Source organism: Petaurus breviceps, unplaced genomic scaffold (genome assembly GCF_028583685.1).
Source record: "Petaurus breviceps papuanus isolate PSGF00001 unplaced genomic scaffold, PetGlider_PUasm1.0 140, whole genome shotgun sequence".
NCBI classification, from domain to species: domain Eukaryota; kingdom Metazoa; phylum Chordata; class Mammalia; order Diprotodontia; family Petauridae; genus Petaurus; species Petaurus breviceps.
The window spans coordinates 34481274-34491173 of record NW_027185698.1 but is presented as its reverse complement, the minus strand read 5'-3'; the positions used below and the strand labels follow the sequence as shown (position 1 = coordinate 34491173).

The following is a 9900-nucleotide window of genomic DNA, read 5'->3' as shown; positions in this document are numbered from 1 at the left end:
CAGACATATATCGTTTACCTTGTTCAGGAGAAAAGGTCAGCACCCTGAACCTCAAAGTATACAGGCATAATTATCAAGACAGAAACATCAAGTACACAGATTTCCAAACTGTCCAACCATTACATCCATACCCAGTCAACATCTGGGTTTCTACATTCTGGGTTTTTCAAAGCCGGGAGACTCTCAACAACGGCTTCCCAGAATTCAGATCAAATCACAGAATACTTCTCAAAGTGAGTCCCAAAACAAAGCTACACATCAGGGCTTATATAGCCTTCTCCTGGCTCAGAGAATGTAACAACATTTTGGACCCACTGGCCAATCAAAAAGTATCTACTGAAAAACAAGCCTCCCACCCCAGGCTCCAGGTGCACGTTAGCCTAGGGGCAGGGAAGATCTTCAAAATTTACATTCTTATTACAGATGGGTACTTGAAGACAATCTAGTCCAGTCATATTAAAGAGGTTATGTGAAAAGAACAATTCCTATCAAGTGAGTTAAAATCCTTTCGAATGAGTTCTAATTGACCAAGTGTAATTGACCAGGCTTAGTCTAAAGACTACTTGCTTTATATGATTTTCATGAAGAAAACAGTTTATAAATGTTAAAGCATTATTTAAATATGAGTACTTATTTTTAGGAAAGTTACCATAAACTTCAATTTCATCAGCAAAAGATACATGGATTGGTGTGTCTACTCTCTACCAAAGAATCTTTTACCTTTTAGTTATCATGAACTATTTTGGCATCCTGATGAAGCCAACGGACAATTCAGAACAATATTTTAAATATATGTACAATAAAATAAATAGCCTTACAAAGAAATCGGTTGTATTATAAAAAAAATAAAATAAACCTTTATAGGCTTGAGATTTAGAACCACCGCTCTACCCAACCCAGACTATAATTAATTCTTCCAGGTCTCCTTCCAACCCAGAGTTAGTCTTATGGATTCCTATGGTCCAAAATATTTTCAATTAGCCTTGTGGACCTAGGTTGTTCTCAGAATTACTCAGTACCTCAGTTGGTATTCAGATAAATGACAGTTTTTTCTAGGTCAAGGTTTTAAACCTTTCCATCTTGGTAGGATGTGGGAGACATTGCACTTCATGGATATGATCTCCAAGAGCTCATGCTTACTTCTATGCCTCAGCGAGACCTCTGAGGAGTTAACAGTGGCTATAAAACATTATCTAAATGAAAGTTATTATTATTGTTTTTTGTTATTTCTTTGAAGATGAGGCAACTGTTACCTAGAGGGGTAAAAAAAAAATTTGCTCACAGGTAGATAGTGGCAGAGCTGGACCTAGAACCTTGGCTTCTGCTCTTCTCTTTCCTCTCTAACAAAGAATTGTATTCCAGGAGGATGTAAATACATTGAGATTAGGAAATGTCTCAATTGCCTTATTTATATGTGGGAAATCTAGCACAATATAGGTACTTAATAAGTGATTGCTGATTGATTCCAACAACTCGCTTTTCAGTTCCTTGTGATCTGATTTCTGATCCTAGTACTCAACTGAAATTATTTCCAAGGTTACTAATGATCTCCGAACTGCAAAAATCTATGACCTTTTCTCAAATTTTATCATATTTGTTCTCTTCCCAGCCTTTGAAACTCTTTTCCACTCCCTCCTCCTAGAAAATGTGTATAGCCTGCTTTTGGTTCTCCTCTTAGCCAGCTGACCGTGCCTTCTGAGTCTCCGTTGTTGGATCATCATGTATTTCCAACCTAGTGGATATGGTTATCCCCCAAGGATCTGTCCCCTGTTCATTTTTCCCTTTAATTTTCTCATTTGCTGTTCTTACTGGTTCCTATGTGTCCACTTATCAACTACTTTTCTCAAATCACTTAACAAATCTTGAACTCTGTCCTGAAATCTAATCCCATATCACCACCTATTTGCTAGACATTTACAACTCAACATTTTCAACACACAACTCACTGTATCCCTCCTACCCTAAATGCTTTCTCCAAAATCCTTCACTATCCTTTTAGCCATCCAGATTTGTAATCCTAGAGTTGACTTTGACTCCTTTCTATCATATACCTGCTTCCAAATCCAGTTAGAGAAAAAAATATCAGAGTAGTAGAAAGAGGTCCAGTGAGCTTTCACCATAACTCTTCATGCACCAGACCAAGTCCTAAATCAGGAAGTCAAAGAAGGGATGGCAGTAAGTCATTTCTCTAGCTCATGTTGGCATAGGGAGATGGAGAGGTCTACAAATGCAGGCGACAGGGTGTAGCCCATAACTACCATGGATTGTTCCAGTGTAGGGAAAAACTGTGCACCACTACAGGAAGAAGTCCCAGATTCGGCTGAGAGGGACCTAAAACTTGTGTAGGGTACAGGAATAGCAGTAAACTGGTGGCTCTGTTGCTCATGACTCAGTTCCATGGGACAGATCTAGGGAATAATTAGAGAATGAGTAGAGGATTTGTGCCTGGGTTTGGTGTTCTAGATTGAGGAATAAGTGTGAATCCCATGCTTTGTACCAAGCAGCAGCTATGTAGCTCAGATGCCAGGAGCTGACCAAAGTCTCAGTTCTAGCTTTGAACTTAGCTTGAAAACTTCAGTGGAATAACTGGGGCAGGAGACCTAGACTAAAGGGGAGCCTGCAGATCTGTCACTCTTAACAATGTAGAGTTTTCCAGTTGCCTAATAGGGACTGATTCCAGTAGCAGTCTACTGAAACTACAAATGAGGCAAGCCCACAGATGTTTTGCTCAGAGCCAAATACATCTTGGAAACTTGCAGAGCTCAGATAAAAAGGGCATAAATCAGACTTTACTCTAGATCAGTTCATTCTGAGAGGACTGGAATCTTTCACGTCTCCAGCCTGAGATCCTAAAATAACATAATACTCCCTACTACAAGAGAAAAGCAATGCCACTAACACAGACATTCCTTCTTAATATAAAGTCTGAAATGAGAAAATGAGTTGGAAGACTGAACCAAAGAAAAAAATCTCAATGTGAAAAAGCTGTTATGGTGACACAGACTATCAGGAAACAAATCTAGAAAAAGACAATGACTTCAAATTAACTTCAAGCAAAGTCTCGAAGAAAAACATAGCTTGTACAAAAATTCAACTAGAATTCTTGGAAGAGATTATTTTTTTAAATAGTGAAAATATATTTTATATATAAAATGAAGGTTGCAGGAAAAATAGAAAATAAATCATAACCATGGACGAAAAAATAGAAAGGGAATCAACAGCTTCACACAAGGTACAAAACCTTAACCAACAAACTCCCTAAAAATTAAAATAGACAAAGTAAAATCTCATGCTTCTACAAGACAATAAATATTCAAATAAAATCAAAAGGCTCAAAAAATAGAAATTACAATGTATTTCATAGCAAAAACAAGTGGCTTAGGAAAAAGAAGGGAGAAATAATTGAAGAATGGAGTACCTAAAATCCATGACTGAACAAAGAGCCTAGACATTCCATTTTAAGAAGACGAAAAGAAAAATGTCCATATCTCTTAGAATAAATTCAATGTAATAAACATTTATTAAGTGCCTACTATGTACCAGACATTGTGTTAAACACTGCAAACTGGGAACCTGAAAGAAACCCCAAAATAAGAACAGAAATATTGTAGCCAAAACTTAGAGTTTCCAGGTCAAAGAAAAATTGCTGTAAGCAGCCAGAAAGATAGAATTTAAGTACTAAGGAGTCATAGTCAGGATCACACATGATTTCACAGCCACCATTACTAGAACTTAGAATACAATATTCCAGAAGGGAAAGGATATATGCTTACAAACAAAAATAACTTATCTAGAAAATAATAAAATAAATTTAAAAATAAAATTAATTGAGTATAATCATGTGGGTGAGTTGGGGAAGGGAAACACCTTTAATGAAATGAATGATTTCCAAGCTTTCCTTATAAAAAGACCAAATCTGCATAGAAACTTTGAAGTGCAAACATAGGAATCAAGACAAAAAAAAATGTAAACATGAGCCAACAACCAATTGTAAGAGATTAAATAAGGATAAATTATTTACATTTTAATATGGAAAATGGAACATATGTCCCCTCTTAGCCCTATCATCATCAAGGGTCTAGCTCAAGAGAAGGTGTGGGGTTTATTTAGTTATGTCTTTGTAATCTTAAAAAGAAGAATAGAGGGGTAGCTAGATGGCACAGTGAATAGAGCACTGGCCCTGGAGTCAGGAGGACCTGAGTTCAAATCCGGCCTCAAACACTTAACACAAAAACTAGCTGTGTGACCTTGGGCTAGTCACTTACCCCAATTGCCCTCCAAAAAAAAGATGAAAAATTAGGGGAAGAGGAATATACAAAGATGGGTATGAGTGGGAAAGAATGGGGGAAATTATTTCATATAATTTGATGTGTAAGTAGAAGACTATACAAGCAAGAAGGAAAAGGGCAGGGGGAGCTGGTGACATGAATTTTACTTTCATCTAAACACAAGAAGACTATGCCTACAGAGTTGTGAACAAAGATACATTTCACTAAATAGGGAACCACAGGGAAAGAGGAAAAGGAAGAAAGAAGAATAAGAGGGAGGGTAAATTGACTAAGAGATCAGCCCTAAGTAAAATAAATGAAAGGGGTGAACAGAAATATTTATAGTAGCTCTTTTGATGGTGGCAAAGAACTGGAAACTGAGGATGTGCCCAGTAATTTGGAAATGACTGAACAAGTTTTGGTATTTAAATATGGTGGAATTCTACTATTCTGTAAGAAAAGATACATGGGACAGTCTCAGAGATCCAGGAAGATTTATATGAAATGATACACAGTGAAGTGAACAGAATCAGGATAATACTTTGTACAAAGGCAATAGTATAGTAAAGACAAATAATTTCGAAAGACTTAGGAACTCTGATGAGCATAATGACTAACTACAATTCCAGGGGATTCATGATGAAACATGCTACACATTTCCTTATTGACAGATGAATTTAGAGTACAAATTAAAACATTAATTTTTTTTTTGTTTGTCCATGTGGGTTTGTAACAGGTTTTTTGTTTTTCTTTCTTTCTTAGTTAGGGGTAAGGGAGGTAAAAGAAAGAAAAGACAGGTTTTTGATGAATGAAAAATAAATAAATAAAAAATAATAGTCCACAGGTACTGGATCCAATGAGTGGAACTAGGTGGAAGCAGAAGAAGACTTTGCTTTGAAGATGATGGCTACTAACAAGAGGATTTGACTCAGGTGTGACCATTTTGAAGCCTATATATAAATGGAGTTTTGGAGAGAGAAAAGTCAAGGTAAAATGCAAAATGTCTAATTGTGAATCCCACAAGCTACTATGGTCTTTGAATTAGCTTTAAATTTCAATCTCCCATAAGACTATAACAGAGTTAATAGCTAAGTTACTGAATCCTATTTTAAGGTTCCCTCCCCGCCCCCCCAAATACACATGTGAGTGTTCTGTGTCTTCTTTTAATTTGTAGGAAATAACTGTCCCATACCTTAAAAAAAAGAATTAAACAATATTTTAAAAATTCCCACCAACTTCAATGAAACTCCATTAATCATGTTTGTCCCTTATTGCACAAGAAGAAAAAGCCTCTTGTTTTCAGTGACAGTTCATAATTAAATGTGGTTGTTGTTGTTCTAGGACTTACAGCATGCTGTCAGCAGAGGAAATGGAATCAACAGTAAACAGTCAGGCCCCAGGAAACACAGCATAGGCTTTGAATAACCATATTTACCATGGTGAAAAGAGCAAAAATTACAGAAAGAAACATAACAAGGTAAGAAGCAAGGCAGGTTGATCTCATAGAGAGGCGGTGTTATACAATGGAAAGACCACTGGATTTATACATGAAAGAGTGTGCTGAATTTTACATCTGCCTTGATAATACCTACATAATCTAGAAGTGGACAAGTCCCAAGTCACTTCCTTCTCTGAGAACAAGTTTCCTCATCTGCTCAATGAGAGAGGACCACATCTCCTATCACCTCTGTGACGTCTTCCAGGTCTAAACCCAATACGCTATAATACTATGACCTATGACTAGTTTCTTAAGGCCTTTTTTTCAACTCTGGCATTTTGTATTCTAAGTGTCCTCATTGCCAATTCCAACATTATATTAAGATCCCTGTGAGTTAAACATGCTGAGGTTACTTTCAGTTCTAAAATCCTATGTTCTAACCCCTTCATATTTAACATTACTTGGTTCTAAAATCCCATTAAAGATTAATATCTCATCTTCAAAAGTTCCTTCCACCTCTCATATTTGAGATCCTAAGATCTTTTTACTTCTACAATTCTGTGTATGGATTCACCAGTTGCTTGTGTGTGTGTGTTTTTTCCCCTCCTTCCTGTCCCGCTGAGCGTTAAAGGTTTTTTGTTCTTCCTGTCTGAGGAGGTAATTCTTGTCAGCCCTGTATCCCACTGACTGCAGCAGTAGGGTGAGCAGAGACCCCCTTCCCCTTCCCACAGTGCCATTATAGGGGTCAGTGAATTGTGCTGACTTTTGACCTATCCTGTTTTGTCTCCCTCTGCTGTATGGTGCTGGTCAGTGACTCTCCCCACCTCAATAATTAGGGAAAATGACAGACTCCTAAAGGAAATATTTAAGGCTCCAATGGGGAAAAGGGGGGATCTGAGACAAAGGAGGAGGGACTTGGCCCCTACAAGGAAGATTAAGCATAGAAGAATATTACCCACAGGAGAAGAGAAAAGAAAAGGACAACTATGCAATTAGAACCTGAAAATAAATGTATAGCTATTCTTGAAGAGGAGAAAGCTGGATGTCTGAGGAGGAAGAAGCTTCTTGCCTTTCCAATAATATTATAATAGGGCCACAGAAGTTATCAGGTGAGAAATCATCCCTTAAAAGGCAAAGGAAGAAGAGAAGAGCAGTTGAAATTGGTGATGGATTGCTAGGGGATACCAAGCAGCTATTTTCTTACTTGAAAACAATGACAGAGAGGTGTGTTGTCTTCCTGGGATTTGAATGTTAACCATAAGAGAGCACGTTCCAAGACTTATCAAAATGGATGCCAACTACCCAATTCCAGCAATTCACATAGGAGAAAATGACAGGAAGGAACCTGAAAGTATTGCCAATTATGAAGTCTTGGACAAAAGTGAAACAAAATACAAAGAGCACAAGGGAACAGGTTATATTTTCTTCTGGTTTGTCCATTGAAGGAATAAGAAAAACTTAACTGAGAATGAACAGCTGGCTAAGAAGGTTGTGCATGAGAACAGGATTTGTATTTCTAGATCATGACTTACAAATGCCAGGTTGACAGATTCCACCCCAAACAAAAGCTTGTAAGAATTTATTTTCCAAGTGTCTTGCAAAGATGAACAAAAGGGCTTCACATTAAAAAAGAAAGAGAAAATGGATAGTGGATAACCACCAAGTTAAATACCATAGGAAACAGCCTTGAAGAGAAAAGAATTGTAACCAAGATAATCAGAAATCCACGAGACACAAAACTCAAGAGTGGAATCAGCAGTAAAATCAGTGGCCTCAAGTGTCTATACACAAATATACAAAGTTTTGGCAACAACAACAAAGCATATGGAGATACTAATGCATGAGGGAAAATTTGATCTCATGGACATCACTGACATTTAGTGGAATGAACCCAGTAACTGAACCAAGGCTCTAGATGCATATACCTCATTTGAAAGAAACAGGATAAGTAATTAGGTTGGAAAGTAGCATTGCATTTTAAGAAAGTATACTCAATGTAAAAAAATCCAGGGACCAGAGGCAGAAAAGGGTATTGGAGTGGAAGTTTAAAGAAACAGGAAATAGAGGTCATTTTGTCAATAATTAATACTATAAACCACTTGGACAGAAAAAAAAAAGTAAGGAGTTTGGGGAAAAGACCACAAGTTTTGCACCATGACATGATATGTTGCTGATGGGTAACTTCAATTATCCAGCCATCATTTGGATAAACCCCATCTGCCTTTCTCTCTCTCTGTTTCTGTCTCTTTCTCTCTCTCCATTTCTCTGTCTCTGTCTCTATTTTTCTGTGTGTGTGTCTCTCTCCCCCCACCCTTTCCTCCTCTCCCCCAAGAGCAGAGAGACTAATAACTTTGTAACTTGATGTAATGATAATTTCATTTTGAAAAATGTGAGAGAACCAACAAGAAGACATTCTATTCTGGTTCTGGACCAGATTCTCACAAACAGGGAGCAGTTGATTGCTGGGGGAGAAACGATGTGAACCTTGGGGTAAAGCAATTCCATGCTGCCTTTATCTTTAAGGTATTCTCTCATAGTGCAATTTTCCCCCCCAAGCAATTGGGGTTAAGGAACTTGCTCAAGGTTACATGGCCAGTTATTTCTCGGTATGGTGCTAAGTATCTGAGCCCAGATTTGATCCCATGTCATCCCGACTCTGGGGCCAGTGCTCTTACTCACTGTGCTATGTGGCTGCCCCCATAGTGCAACTTTTGACTGTATTAGTTATGCCTTGATAATTTTAATCTCTTTGAGACTCAGTTTTCTCCTATGTAAAATAGAAATCATGACACTTTCTTCAAGTCCATATTCTTTTCACTACAGAATGTTGTCTGTTCTTTCTGGATATAATATTTTTTTATGTAGCTTTTAATTTATTCATCAGAATGTCAAGTCTTAGGTTTCTTAGATTTAAACATCCCCTTAGGCTTGTTCTGCTTGACTTCTCAGAGCAAACCTACAAGCAATGCATAGAAGTTATAGAAAGTCAGAAACGGACTTGATGACAGAAAAAAAAAGTTCTAATCATTAGGACTGTCCCAACAAGGAATGAGCTATATCAGGGGATACTGGGTTTCACATCAATCAATGTATTTAACAATTTTGTATCTATTTACTTTATTGTTATTTTATAAATATATCCTATTTATTCCTAAATAAGTCCTTGTTGCTTCCCTTACACCCTTACCCTAGAGTATAAGTTCCTTGTGAATTGTCATGCAGTCATTTCAGTCATGTCCAACTCTTTGTGACCCCATTTGGGTTTTCTTGGCAGAAATACTGGAGTGGTTTGCCATTTCCGTCTCTAGCTCATTTTGCAGGTGAGGAAACTGAGGAAAACGAGATTAAGTAACTTGCCCAGGGTCACACAGCTAGTAAGTGTCTGAGACCAGATTTGAACTCAGGGAGATGAGTTCTATGGGTACTACCCTGTGTACTATGTCACCTCCTAGTTTCCTCCTTGTTTTCTTCTTTGTACTTGTATCCCCATTGTCTAGCATAGTCACATAAATACTTGATTGATCCTTTCATGGGCTCTATAGACTTCTATAACTTCACAAAAAGTTCCTTCTTTCTGGAGTTAGCTTTTTCTGTGTAATAAACATCCCAGTCATAGAATCACCACAAGCACAAGACTTTCTTTGCTTTCCATTATATGAACCCCAGGGGAAGATTTCTGTTTCAAGGGTAACTCAGTCCTTCTTGGTCATTTGGACTTGTCTGTTAAAGGTGACCTTCCAAGTCCAAGTTTCTAGAATTCTTCCTAGATCAAAGACTGCTATTAAGCTACTGCTGAGTGATTTTAAGGCAGAGATAATTCCCAAGCTCTGAGAAGTTTGAAAGGGTTGAGTTACATTTTGAACTTACTCTGAGTAGAGAATCACGATATCAGAATGAATGAAAAATAGCTATATCCATGGCCATCCCTTAGGATTAGGTGCTTTTAAACTGTTTGACAAAGTCAGGTAAAGAGAGAGTTAAATCACAAATTGAACCATTATTACTATTGCTATATTGTTGTTGTAAGTAGAATCCACGTAATAATAGCAATAATGGTGATACATGGATAGGTTTTAAACTGGACTAGTAAAGGAAGTGGCCACAATGATAAGGTCATGGTTCCTTCAAAATATTGAAATAGCTCTTTAACATTTAAAAAATAAAAAGATGCCTTTTTAGCAAGAATTATTATTA

At 37.3% G+C, this 9900-nt stretch overlaps 1 long non-coding RNA gene across 1 annotated transcript in view; it reads left to right on the top strand.

The window, feature by feature from the left end:
* Positions 1–9900, top strand: part of LOC138150613 (uncharacterized) — a 33246-nt gene that overhangs the window by 18469 nt on the left and 4877 nt on the right. Inside the window, exons 2-3 of the long non-coding RNA XR_011165596.1 lie at positions 5106–5256; positions 5610–5745. This is a non-coding gene — a long non-coding RNA (uncharacterized lncRNA). The remainder of the gene's footprint in view (positions 1–5105; positions 5257–5609; positions 5746–9900) is intronic.